Source organism: Heteronotia binoei, chromosome 13 (genome assembly GCF_032191835.1).
Source record: "Heteronotia binoei isolate CCM8104 ecotype False Entrance Well chromosome 13, APGP_CSIRO_Hbin_v1, whole genome shotgun sequence".
NCBI classification, from domain to species: domain Eukaryota; kingdom Metazoa; phylum Chordata; class Lepidosauria; order Squamata; family Gekkonidae; genus Heteronotia; species Heteronotia binoei.
This window is the reverse complement of record NC_083235.1, coordinates 2710537-2725189: the sequence shown is the minus strand read 5'-3', so window position 1 is coordinate 2725189 and position 14653 is coordinate 2710537.

The window sequence follows — 14653 nt, the reverse complement described above, 5'->3', positions numbered from 1 at the left end:
AGGGTTTGTAGACTTTTTCGGGCTCAAGTGCCGTGTTCTACTGGAGAAAGTTTTCCTTCCAGACGTTTCGTTCTCAGCTGCGGAGAACATCCTCAGTGGCGTTGCAGCCGGAGCAGGCGCTCTGCAACGCCACTGAGGATGTTCTCCGCAGCTGAGAACGAAACGTCTGTAAGAAAAACTTTCTCCAGTAGAACACGGCACTTGAGCCCGAAAGATTCTACAAACCCTAATGATGTTACCAGCCGTGAAAACCTGAAATATTTGACAACAGTAATATGTCAAAATGTGAGAATGTCTGTTAATGACTATATTGTATTGCGTCTGGGTCGAAAGGAAAGTATTTATATCTAAGAAGATTTCCCATCCAACTAATTTACCTTTTAGCATGTAACATACATATAGTTTGCCATAAGGAGAAAAATACATTAAAATTAGTGGGAGATGGGTTCAGTATATGTAATGGGATACAGCCAGTATCCCTGTTTGAATATGTCGATACAGCTAAAAGAGAAACACTTTGGATAGTGATGTCCTTGTCCACCTAATTTACTTTTCAACATAATTCTAATTTGCCGTAGAAAAAAAATACAATAAAATATAGTGAAGATGGTTTAAGTATTTGCAATGAGATAAACAGCCAATATCCCTATTTTTGAGTGTGTCAATACACGGATGAAGTGCGCTTTTAGCACACGAAAGCTGACATTCTGGATAAAACTTCGTTGGGCTTAAAGGTGTACCTTGACTCCTGCTTTGTTCTACCGCTTCAGACCAACACGGCTGCCCGCCTGGATCTACAAATACTTCTGAAAATGTGAGACTGGAGTGGTGCTCTGCGTTGACTCCCACTATCCTTCTAGCTAACAACTCGGTATGCGAAGGTTCTTTTTCACACACTCGTGGTTCAAGAAGTTTCAGCCAGCCACTTAGACCTTAAAAGCATTTCACGGGAGAATCTAGATTATATCCTTTTTTTGTGGATAGACTCACACGGGTACTCATCTTGGTTAAAATCTGTATGTATAAAGGCTCTCTGCCCGAGTGCCCTCTAAGCTGAGTTAGCGTGAGCTAGCTCACGGATTTTTAGCCTCCAGCTCACACATTTTTGTCTCAGCTCAGGAAAATTGACCCCAGAGCACAATAATTTACACAGCAGTTCACAGCTTTAATGCCAGTAGCTCACAAAGTAGAATTTTTGCTCACAAGACTCTGCAGATTAGAGGGAACAGTCTCTGCCTGGAATAAACTAGAACGCTATAGAGGGAAATTTAGCTTAGTTCTCTCCGTGCTGACTTGCTACTTTAAGTTTTATCTTTATTTGATTGATTGAGAGCCAGTTTGGTGAAGTGGTTAAGTGTGCGGACTCTTATCTGGGAGAACCGGGTTTGATTCCCCACTCCTCCACTTGCAGCTGCTGGAATGGCCTTGGGTCAGCCAGAGCTCTCTTATCTGGGAGAACCAGGTTTGATTCTCCACTCCTACACTTGCACCTGCTGGAATGGCCTTGGGTCAGCCATAGCTCTCTTATCTGGGAGAACGGGGTTTGATTCCCCACTCCTCCACTTGCACCTGCTGGAATGGCCTTGGGTCAGCCATAGCTCTGGCAGAAGTTGTCCTTGAAAGGGCAGCTGCTGCGAGAGCCCTCTCAGCCCCACCCACCTCACAGGGTGTCTGTTGTGGGGGAGGAAGGTAAAGGAGATTGTGAGCCGCTCTGAGACTCTTTGGAGTGGAGGGCGGAATATAAATCTAATACCTTCTTCTTCTTCTATTGATGTATATCTTGCCAGTGGCACAAGGAAGGATGTGAAAAATACAGAAGACATCCCGTTTAAACTATAAGAATACTGAGGATATTTGAGCCATATTTAAAACCAAATGGATCAGCAGCACATTAAAAGAGACATATGTGCAACGTACGCACACACATAGATACCTTTATGAGTATGTAAAGATAACATGAATAATCACAGTTAAACAAAGAAAAGACAAGACAGTTTAAAAAACTCAATGTTTAGCCCAAAGTTAAAACCATAATGGCCAGAAAAAACAGGAACCGTGGGGAAAGGGCACAAGCGGGGGGGGGGGGGGGGGGAATGATGAAAAACCCCATGTGACAAGAATTGATAGTCTCAAATAAATAAAAATTATACAATTAAAAATTGTGTGGTTTTTTCCAAATATATATATGAATCCAAAACAAACTAGAAACTTGTAATTTATAGTCTACAAAACGTATAAGCTTAAAACAAACTTATAATAGCAGGATAAGAAATACATGGAACAATATGTTGTCAAAGGCTTTCACAGACGGAGTTCATTAGTTGTAGATTTTCTGGGCTGTGTGGCCGCGGTCTTGGCATCGTGAGACCTGATGTTTGGCCAGCAACTGTGACTGGCATCCTCAAGAGTTCTCTCTGGGTCAAAGTGAGAACAAGGTGGTAGGCAGGTAATTTATATTTGATCAGGAAGGTGGGGTAGGGTTGAGTCTTTATCTTGTAGGAGCTTCCCAGGCTGTGATGTGCTAATGGAGGAGCTTTCCTGAGGAGGTTCTTTTGTGTTTGGATTAGCAATTGAAATTCAAATCTTATCTGTAGTGCTGTTGTATGCTGTAGGGCATTTTGTGTTTTTCAGGACTGGAAACCGTGCCCTATTAAATTCTCTTCCTTCCTATTGAAATTGTGTTTCTGGATTTCAATGGCTTCCCTGTTTAATGTGACGTGGTAATTGGATGTGTTGTCCAGCATTACAGTGTCTTGGAATAAGATACTGTGCCTTGTTTGCGTTATGCTATGTTCAGCCACCACTGATTTTCCAGGTTGGCCAAGTCTGCACTGTCTTTCATGTTCTTTTATTCTCATCTGGATGCTATGTTGTGTACAAAAGATGTACAAAAGAACCTCCTCAGGAAAACTCCATTAGCACATCACAGCCTGGGAAGCTCCTACAAGATAATGACTCTGCCCTACCCCGCCTTCCTGAGTAGATATCATTTACCTACCTACCATCTTCTTCTCAATTGGACCCAGAGAGAACTCCAGTTTTCTGGGTTATACCTCTGAGGATGCCAGTCACAGTTGCTGGCCAAACGTCAGGTCTCACAGTGCCAAGACCACAGCCATACAGCCTGGAAAATCTACAACAACTAATACACAGAACCGATATAACTTTTACAAAAGATCCTGAGGAATAAACATAAGAGACCCAATGGTTGTACTTTCCTATATATATAGCCCGTTTCAAACTCAAGTGTTCTTCATCAAGGGTCAGCTCTATCCATCTCCAATGGCTCAAACTGGGCAGTCTATCAATCTCCATTGTTCAAAATTGTTTTCAATTTCCACGGTCCCTGTGGCCACGCTGGCTCTGGAAAGCTGTGGTGTGGCTCTAATTCAGGGGCGTCGAACTCATTCGTTATGAGGGCCAGATCTGTCATAAATGAGACCTCGTTGGGCTGGGCCATATCGGGTTGGGTAGAGCCATGCCAGGCCAAGCCATGTGTGTACCTATTTAGGTAGCATAGATACAAACTTTATAAAGGACACAGACAAACACAATAAAAAATCCCCAAAAAACTTAAAACATGTTTAAAATGTTAGCACTCATTGGTTTTAAAGATCCTTTCTTTGCATTTACTTACTACTTACTTACTTACTTACTTTTACTTACTTACTTACTTTACTTACTTACTTACATTTCTCCCGTGGGATCCAGGGAACTGGGCAAAGGAAGCTCTGGCTCTTTCCTTCCTTCCTCAGGGGACCAGGAGGGGGAGGAGCCTCAGCCAATAGAAGGAAGAGAGGCTTGGCTCAATAGCTCTGCTGTGCAATTGGGAAGCCTGGCAAAGCAAGGTATTCCTCTCCCCTTCCTCCCCAAGGGAGGAACTTCAGCCAATGGAGAAAATAAGAGGTTTTGCTCTAGCTCCTGTGCGATTGAGTAAGCCTTGCAAAGCAAGCTGAGATGCAGAAGGAAGCAAGAGAGAGGGAGAAGTAGGGTTGCCCAAGTCCAATTAAAGAAAAATCTGGGGACTTTGGGGGTGGAGCCAGGAGACTTTGGGGGTGGAGCCAAGAACAAGGATGTGACAAGCATAATTGAACTCCAAGGGAGTTCTTGCCATCACATTTAAAGAGACAGCACGCCTTTTAAAATGCCTTTCTTCCATAGGAAATAATTAAGGATAGGGGCACCATATTTTGGGACTCATAGATTTGGACTTGGGGGGTATTTTGGGGAGAGGCACTAGATGCTATACTAAAACTTTGGGTGCCTTCTACCTCAAAAATAGCCCCCCCAGAGGCCCCCAATACCCACAGATCAATTTCCTATTATTCCTATGGGAATTGTTCTCCATAGGGAATAATAGAGTGCCTAGTAGACATTTCCCTCCCCCCGCCCCCACGCTTTCTAAAGGGGGGGAGGGCCTCCAAACTAGGGAATCTCCTGCCCCCTCCCTCTCACACACACACACTTATCACACACAACTCTACTTCCTGTGAAAAACGAAAGCAAAAGAAAGGGAGGGGCCGTTCTCAGAAGCCCTTTCTGCTTCCTGCCCAGCCTTAAAGGGGCAGACATTTTGCAAACGGCTCAGGAGCTCTACAACATGAAGCCTAAAGGTATGTTCTCCCCCCCCTCCACCCCCCACCCCCGCTTCCAGAGTTTTGAAGAGCGGGAGATGAGGCTGCGAACCCAGAAGTCTCCCGCCAGAGCGGGAGGTTTGGGAAGCCTAGGGAGAAGGAAGTAGATGACAGCCAATTGCTCGGGGGGGGGGGGGGCTGATAGCCCTCCAAGGACCTGATTCAGCCCCCAAATTGCATGTTTGACACCCCTGCTCTAATTGGCTCTGCCACGCCAAAAATCTGCAACGCTTTCAGAAGTAAAACTAGTACAAAAAAAATTAAAATAAAAAAGTAGCAAAAATTATTATCCTGAATCATACATATCTTTATGAGTGTGTAAAGATAACATACACATAATCACACACCTAAACAAACAAAAGACACCCATTTTTTTTTTTTTAAACCCAACTCAATAATGCTTGGCCCAAATTGAAAACCAGACAGATCAGCAGTATATTAAAACCTAAAACATATCTAGACTAGAAAGATAATGTGTAAACAATCACGGTTAAACAAACCAGTAAATCTTAAAAGAGTGGCATATACTGAACCTATAAAAGATGAAAACGAAAAGCTCAGACCAACGTATAAAACGGTGTTCCAAAGGCCTTCCTGAGTGAATGAAGCTTTTAAGTTTCAATTAAAGATTCGCAAAAGAGGTGCTGGGAGGAAGGCAGTAAATCTGACTGCAGTCTTCTTCAACAGCTCGGCTGGTTGCCCTCTGATCCTGGGCAGGTCCATATAGACCAGGGGTGGCCAAACTTGTTTAACATAAGAGCCACATAGGATAAACGTCAGATGTTTGAGAGCCGCAGGACGTGAACAAATACCATGCACGCATCTTGATTAAAATTCTTAACACTTTCTTTTCACAGAACGATAAAAGACATATGCTGTGTGCACTTTACAACACAACCATGCTAGAAGGAGACTTTAAAAAAAAAAAAAAAGCTGGGAATAACAGTCCCCATAAAACCAGCATAGGGAAAGGCTAGGAAATTATTTTTTTGCATCAGTGGGAGAAGGCAATCACTGGCCACTGTTTGCATCGTTATGCATCCCTCTTTGCCTTGACACCAAGGTTAGTAAATACAGCTCCTACGACAGCTAAGAAACTAAGGGGGAACCCTGCACCACCCTCTTTAATTCTGTCCCTTCTTCTAGCGACTCCCTCGGGTCTTGTGCTCTTTTTGCCCACTCTTTGGGCGACCTCTGTGGTGCAGAAGAAGAGCTTGCAAGTCTGAAGCTTGCAAGTCTGCCTATTTACCCCTCCTTCCCCCACTTCCTACATGGCGGAAACAGTTGCCTGTGGGTCAGCGCTCAGAGACCGACTGAGGTCCCAATGCTAAATTCCGCCTCAATCTCCGAGAGCCGCAAAATACGTGCGAAAAAGCTGTGTGTGGCTCCTGAGCCACAATTTGGCCACCTCTGGCATAGAGGAAGATGGTCTCCTCCGCTGATATTTCAGGTCTAGGTTGTTCAGACCTTTGAAGGCGAAAAGCGATGTTGTGAAAGGGGCCCAGAAACAAACGGGCAAATCACTGGACCTTTGGAGTTCAATTGATGCTTGTCGCACCCTTGCTCCTGGCTCCACGCCCAAAGTCTCCTGGCTCCACCCCCAGAGTCCCCAGATATTTCTTGAATTGGACTTGGCAACCTTATAATCACTACACCCCACTAGTTCTCACTTTCTGTTGGGTTTCAATCCTTGTTCCACCTGAAAAGAGATGAAGAAGAAGATGGATTAATCCCTGCCTTTCTCTCAGAGCAAAGGTTAAAATGGATAAAAGGAAGTCCTTCTTCACCCAAAGGATGATTAACACGTGGAATTCACTGCCACAGGAGGTGGTGGCGGCTACAAGCACAGCCAGCTTCAAGAGGGGATTGGATAAAAATATGGAGCAGAGGTCATAAGAACATAAGAGAAGCCATGTTGGATCAGGCCAGCGGCCCATCAAGTCCAACACTCTGTGTCACACAGTGGCAAAAAATGTTATATACACACATACACTGTGGCTAATAGCCACTGATGAACCTGTGCTCCATATTTTTATCTAAACCCATCTTGAAGGTGGCTATACTTGTGGCCGCCACCACCTCCTGTGGCAGTGAATTCCACATGTTAATCACCCTTTGGGTGAAGAAGTACTTCCTTTTATCCGTCTTAACCTGTCTGCTCAGCAATTTCATCGAATGCCCACGAGTTCTTGTATTGTGAGAAAGGGAGAAAAGTACTTCTTTCTCTACTTTCTCCATTCCATGCATTATCTTGTAAACCTCTATCATGTCACCCCGCAGTCGACGTTTCTCCAAGCTAAAGAGTCCCAAGCGTTTCAACCTTTCTTCATAGGGAAAGTGCTCCAGCCCTTTAATCATTCTAGTTGCCCTTCTCTGCACCTTCTCTAAAGCTATAATATCCTTTTTGAGGTGCGGCGACCAGAACTGCACACAGTACTCCAAATGAGACCGCACCATCGATTTATACAGGGGCATTATGATACTGGCTGATTTGTTTTCAATTCCCTTCCTAATAATTCCCAGCATGGCATTGGCCTTTTTTATTGCAAACGCACACTGTCTTGACACTTTCAGTGAGTTATCTATCATGACCCCAAGATCTCTCTCTTGATCAGTCTCTGCCAGGTCCATCAGCGGCTATTAGCCACAGTGTGTGTGTGTGTGTGTGTATATATATATATATATATATATATATATATATATATATATATATTTGGCCACTGTGTGACACAGAGTGTTGGACTGGATGGGCCATTGGCCTGATCCAACATGGCTTCTCTTATGTTCTTAAATGTGTCTAATGTCAAGCTCATGACTGTTACTACATCCAAACTACTAACCAGGACCAACCCACTATGCCAGGGATATCAAACTCCTTTGTTATGAGGGCTGGATCTGACATAAATGAGACCTTGTTGGGCTGGACCATGTCGAGTTGGGCTGAGCCATGTTGGATTGGCAACCTTAGTTTCAATCCCTGGCATCTTCTCCTTGTGCCCCTAAATACTAATCTGTTCTGAACATGTTTTGCTCCCTCTAGTGGCCGATCCAATATTACACTGGGTTATGCCCAGCATATCTAACTGTAGATCTAAACTGCAGGTTTTTAAACTGGTTGTACGCCACTGTAAGCAGCCCTGTGGCGCAGAGTGGCAAAGCTGCCGTACTGCAGTCCGAGCTCTCTGCTCACAACTTGAGTTCGATCCCGGCAGAAGCTGGGTTCAGGTAGCCGGCTCGAGGTTGACTCAGACTTCCATCCTTCCGAGGTCAGTCAAAGGAGTCCCCAGCTTGCTGGAGGGGGGAGGGAAGTGTAGATGACTGGGGAAGGCAATGGCAAACCACCCCGTCAAAAGTCTGCCGTGAAAACCTCGTGATGTGGCATCACCCCAGAGTTGGAAATGACTGGTGCTTGCACAGGGGACTGACTACGACCGTTTTCGCACACAGCTCACCTCGCAGTCACATTCCTGTTCCCTCCGCAGCATCTGGTCGGATTTCCCACCATCTGCGCCAAAGTTGAAGGAAGTGCCGCAGCTTTTGCATAGCAAATGTAAACCGCTAAAACCCAGTTTACGTTTGCTATGCAAAAGCCGCGGCACTTCCTGTAACTCCGGCGCAGATGGTGGAAAATCTGACAGACGCTGCGGAGGGAACAGGATTGTGACTGCGAGGTGAGCTGTGTGCAAAAACGGTCTATCTTTACCTTTTTACACCACTGTAATTTCAGAACAGGACTCGCCCCCCCCCCTCCCCAAAAGAACAGGAACTTACAAGTGAGGAAAATGAAAACGCTGAAAAGCTCTTGCCACTGAAAAGCCGCTGTCAGTCCAAGAAGACTTTGACAAACCAACACCTTGACTTGTGTGTTCATTTTCGCTGTACAGTGCCGCAGGGCGAATGACCTTAGTTCTCAAGGTGTGTCGGGCTTTCCTGGGAACCTGCCTCTTCTGGTCTGGTATGATTTTAGGAGCCGATTACTTCATTGGAGGCATGGCGGGCAGGAGAAAGCCAGAAGAATATCAAAGAGGCCTCTAGGCTCCCTGCCCAGCCAACTGCTGCTACAAAAGGTACAGCCAATTATCCAAAATGTGTGTCTTCCCCCAAAACAAATGCACATCTGCCAGGTGCCGAACGCTTTAAAGCTCACCCTGTGGCAGCGAACAAGCTCTCCTGCGGTAAGCCAGGAGTCAGTAACCTTTATTTATTGATTTTTGAAGTATGGAATAATCTTTCTTTTTAACATGCACCAAACCAATATGTACATTGATACAGTTTACAGAATGACAGACACAAACAGAATGCAGAGAACCAGATGTGTTACGGAGAAGATACAAAGAAGGACTGCGTTAGAAAAATAACAAGTCCCGCTCGTAAGCCTCATTAGGATCCACTTTTTGCTGAATCAAATAGGATACTACTGGAAACCATATCACTGTACGTTTCTCTTGATAATTTTGCAAGTTTGGCATGAGATAATAGCGGGCCATTTTGCAAGGGACAAAGCATCCCCACACCTTATTTTGCCAGGATAATAAAGAAGGTGAGCTTTTCTCTCCCCATTTTGTAGCAATTACAATCCTAGCAATGGCTAACAAAGTTGTGATCGAAATATTTTTACTTTTGTTTCCCAAGCCCACTAGTAGCATAGATAACAATAGGATTTCTGGCCTGACAAGAACTGTGACTCCTGTTATCATAAAAATAGGTTGTAAAATCAACTGCCAAAATGAGTATATGTGAGGACAATATAACCAGCAGGGCATATAGTCCCCCAAGTGACCACATCCCTTCCAACATTTAGCACTCACAGCAGTTCGAAAACAGTGTAATCTGCAAGGAAGGAAAGGAAAGGTCCCCTGTGCAAGCACCAGTCGTTTCCGACTCTGGGGTGATGTTGCTTTCACGTTTTCACAGCAGACTTTTTACGGGGTGGTTTGCCAATGCCTTCCCCAGTCATCTCCACTTTCCCCCCAGCAAGCTGGGGACTCATTTTACCCACCTCGGATGGAAGGCTGAGTCAACCTTGGGCCGGCTACCTGAACCAGCTTCCGCCGGAATCGAACTCGGGTCATGAGCAGAGAGTTCAGACCATAGTACTGCAGTACTGCTGCTTTACCACTCTGCTCTACAGGGTGAGGAGTAACCTTTATAACCGCAGCTTGACAACGTCAGAAGTCAGAGCCAGTATGAAAGCCAACTTGGGTAGATGGAAAGATACCATTTAATGTTACTGATAATTGACACCTTGAATAATAAATTATCCGTAGAGTTTCTGCAGCTCAAACACTGGCTGCTGTGGGCCCTTTATGAGAAAGTTTTGCACACACCAGGCACTGCGGCTGAGTTACCTCCCTTGGGTTTAGTGGCCCTTCCATTGGGAACTCATAAAAGCCCCCTGGAAATGAGGGGCAGGGGCAGGCCACAGCTGTATTTGGTGGTTTGTACCCCATGTTAATCACCTTTGGCTTAAACACTTTTGTTTAAAAAAAAAAGCTAATCTTACTATTTTCTTCCAGGAGGCTAAATCTCCAGTCTGTCTGTTGTACTGGTAATTGAACTCTGTAATTCGAATAGTTTGCTGCCAATTATTTATATATTGTAATTTTTAAATATTCGTAATATCGTTGACTGACTAATAAACGATTCAGTTCTGGGGGTGGAGGAGACACAAGGGCACCCTTCGTAATTGTTTTGGTGCATGGCTGTGATTTGGCTCAATGGCGACTGTACGCCAAAACCACTTGCTTTCTGCAAAGCACCTTTAAAAAGCCCTTTCGCCCCATTTGTTTGATTCCCTCTCACTCCTCTTTCCCCGTTATTCAATTACCCTTCCTGTCCCCTGAATTTGGGCTTCTTTTGTGCCTTTGGCTCCACCTCCTGCAGAAGCCATTTTGTGGTTGGCTCCATTTCTGGGTTGCACCCACTGCCCTGGGTGAGAATTCCAAAGGTGCCCACAGGCTCAAAACGGACCCCTGCTCCAAGGGTAACCGCCACATAGCGCCCACTAGAATGGGGGGGACAGTAGCTCTCCAGATGTTTTTTGCCTACAACTCCCATCCGGGTTGATGGGAGTTGTAGGCAAAAAACATCTGGAGAGCTACCGTTGACCACCCCTGCACTAGACAATCTGACCCTGAAAGTCTCCAATGTGCATATGGAGGGTGCTATGCCCTGGTTCTCCAGAAGGGGGTGCTGTCGGTATACCAGCCCAAGTCATCTGAAGGTTCTTCCCTTGTGTTGTGTGTGTGTGCGTGTGTGTGTGTGTTTATATTTTAACGCTTCGCTGCCTGCTGGTTAGATTTTTGCAAGTTTCCTTGAGTCGCCTTGATGGGTGAGAAGGATCTTATAACTATTTCTTTTTTTTTTCCAGTAAATAAAGTTTATTATAAAACAAACAAACGATACATACAGCACCGACAACAACACAACAAAACACAACAAAACACAATCATCAAATAACATGAACATAAAATATGTTCCCCCCACCGCTCCACCCACATAAATAAGGAGATAAACGGGTTTTACCAAATAACTGTGTTAATGTCTCACCACAATACCCATACTTTCTGCCCAGAAATACATTGGTTCCCAAGATTTCATACATTCTTTCCAGTTACCGTCTCTCAATCTTACTGTCAAAATATCCATTTCGGCTATATCTAATAACTTAACTAGAAATTCTTCCTTATCCGGAATTTGAGGAAGCTTCCAATATTTCGCGTAGAGTATTCTAGCTGCAGTTATCATATGCATCAATAGCTTTTTTTCCCCCCAAGACAAGTTTTCTTTACATATGCTCAAAAGATAAAGTTCAGGAGCATGATTAATCCTTTTCTTTCTAAAAACCTTATCAATCCAAATATTTACAAGGGTCCAAGATTTTTTAGCGAATTCACACTTCCACCAAATATGGTAAAGTGACCCTTTAGTTTTTTTACATTTCCAACATTTATTGTTATACGTTGGATTTATTTTGGCTAGTCTTTCTGGGGTAATGTACCACCTGTACATCATTTTATACAGATTTTCTTTTAAAACTATTGCTTTGGTCAGTTTAATGTTATTTTTCCAAATTTTTTCCCACTCCATTAGTTCAATCGAATAACCGAAATCCTGTAGCCACCTTACCCAACTTTCTTTAACCGCTTCCCTCTGCATCTCATACTTTAGAAGCCACTCATAAATTTTAGAAATAAGTTTTTGAGGCTCATAAATTATACTATCAAATTCATTTACCTCCGAGTCCTTCGGAAAGCCCAGACCTTTATCCAACTGAAACATCGACTTAACCTGGCACCTAACCCACCAGTCCGAAATTGTATTTCCGTCCAATATTAAGTTATTATCTGCAGACACCATACACACCATCCATGTTTCCTGGCCCCTCCATCTGTATCATGGTCTAGACCAGGGGTGGCCAGTGGTAGCTCTCCAGATGTTTTTTTGCCTACCACTCCCATCAGCCCCAGCCATTGGCCATGCTGGCTGGGGCTGATGGGAGTTGTAGGCAAAAAAACCATCTGGAGAGCTACCGTTGGCCACCCCTGGTCGAGATCCAAGTAGGCAGCCATGTTGGTCTGAAGTAGCAGAACAAAATAGGAGCCAAGTTGCACCTTTAAGACCAACTTATGGCCTGGGACCTGCCTACCTGAAGGACCGTCTCTCCCCACACGTTCCCCAGAGAGTACTGAGGTCTGGGACTCAAAACCTTCTCACCATCCCCGGGCCTAAGGAAGTCCGTCTCAAGACAACCAGAGACAGGGCCTTTTCCACAATGGCCCCTACATGGTGGAACCAGCTGCCGGAAGAGGTGAGGGCCCTGCGGGACCTTGCTCAGTTCCACAGGGCCTGTAAGACAACCCTCTTCCGGTTAGCCTACGCCTGACTGGGAAATAAATGTAGCTTATTGGACTTCTGTGACTCATATGGTATAGATTTAATGTTAAAATTTTAAGGTTTTTAAATGTTTTAACTTTTAAATGTAATAATTCTGTTGTTTAAATGTAATAATTTATTGTTTTATTGTTTGCTGTGAGCCGCCCTGAGCCATTTTGTGGGAAGGGCGGGATATAAGTTATAGAATAAATAAATAAACTTAGCTTGATTCAGAACGTCAGCTTCCGTGTTCTCTCTAAACTTTAAGACCAACTTAGTTTTATTCCGAACGGAAGCTTTCGTGTGCTCTCTGAACACACTTCATCAGACGAGGAATCCGGTACAGTGGACAAAGCCACACACAGCAGTCAGTGGCTCAGAGTGCAAACTGGTACGAATTTAAGATCCAATGACAGTATAGTGAAATTATCTGGTAGGGAGTCCGTGACAGAATATCATGGTCTGTTGCCCATGGGGTTGTGGTGGCACATTGTTGAGGGAAGGGGAAGCTGTTCTAACCAATGTAAGGCTTGAGTCCCTGAGAGGCTTAGAGATTTTGGAAAGGAAGATAAGGAAGTCATAGCCAGGGGTCATTTTGTAGGAAAATAGGTGGTGGAGCTCATCCAGGGATTGTTATGCAGCTGCACCCACTATTCAATGGACGAGGTAGGTGGGGAAGAAGAGGGGGAATCCTCAGAAAGGTTCAGGAGCTGCTCTCCTGTGCGCTCCCGCTGAATCCGAGGCCTGCTCATAGCAGTAATTACAGCCGGCATTATTCTTCCTTTGGCATCCAAATACAATCGTGACGTTTACGCCACTGTTGAAGATTTTCCATACATTGAAACGGGGAAATAAAGGACACCTTCGTCTGGACTGCCTGGGCTAACAGAACTTGGGCATGGAAGTGAGTGTGTATTAATATTTACAATTGTTTAGTGTCAGTTCTAATTGCCTTTAGAGCACAATTTTTGTGATCGGGCTCCAGTGTGAAGCGAGACCAGCTTCGCTACACTGTAAAGGCCCGAGCGGAACCTACTTTTTATGCGCCTGAACTGCAAAGAAGAACCCGTGTCAGATGACTGCTGTGATTTTTGACCCGGCCGTCAGTGCAGCCAGGAGCCCACTCCGGAGAGCTTCTCTGCCCAGTGGCAGCCCAGTAAGGAGGGCACCCCAAGAGCTCCCCAGTTGCACCAATCTCCAGGTGGGGCCTGGAGACTTGCAGAGTTGCAGCTCCTCTCCAGACTACAGAGGCCAGTTCTCCTGGAGGAAACGGCAGCTTCTGAGGGCAAGCTCTTCTGCATCACAGGTTGAGGTGTACCCCGTCTCTCAATTCCACCCCCCCAAGCACCACCCCCAAATGTCCAGGAATTTCACAGGTTGGAGTTGGCAACGATGAGCAGGGCACAGGGCCCCACCACTCACGTGGAAGTTGGATCTTTTGTTCAAGCTAATCCCTGGCTGGGGAAGAAGATAATGAGGATTTATACCCCACCCTTCTCTCTGAATCAGAGACTCAGAGTGGCTACAATCTCCTTTCCCTTCCTCCCCCCCACAACAGACACCCTGTGAGGTGGGTGGGGCTGAGAGAGCTCTGACAAAAGCTGCCCTTTCAAGGACAGCTTTGCCAGAGCCACGGCCATTCCAGCAGCTGCAAGTGAAGGAGCGGGGAATCAGATCCGGTTCTCCCAGAGTCTGCACACTTCAATGGCTGGGGCTGATGGGGGTGGCCAATGGCTGGGGCTGATGGGAGCTGCAGACAAAAAAAAAACATCTGGAGAGCTACCGTTGGCCACCCCTGCACGGTTACACCACTCTGTCCAGCTGTTCCAGGAGACTGGGGGGCCCAGCCCCAGAAGGGCAGATGCGCCGCTCTCGAGTCCACCCTTCCTGCCGGGGAAGTCCCTCTGCCGCCTGGCGATCCGCCGGGGGTTCCGGGAGATCCCCCGGCCCACCTGGAGGAGGCGGGCGCGCCCAAGGCCGAGCCTGAGCGCTGCGGCTGGCCCGGCGCCGAGGGGGCGCCCTGGGGAGGGGCCGGCGGCTGGGAGCGCCCCGGGCGGGGCCTGGGAGGGGAGGGGAAGGCCGGCCTGCGCCTTTAAGGAGGGCGGCGGAGCGGGGAGTGCCCCGGGCGGGCTAGAGGGCGGCGG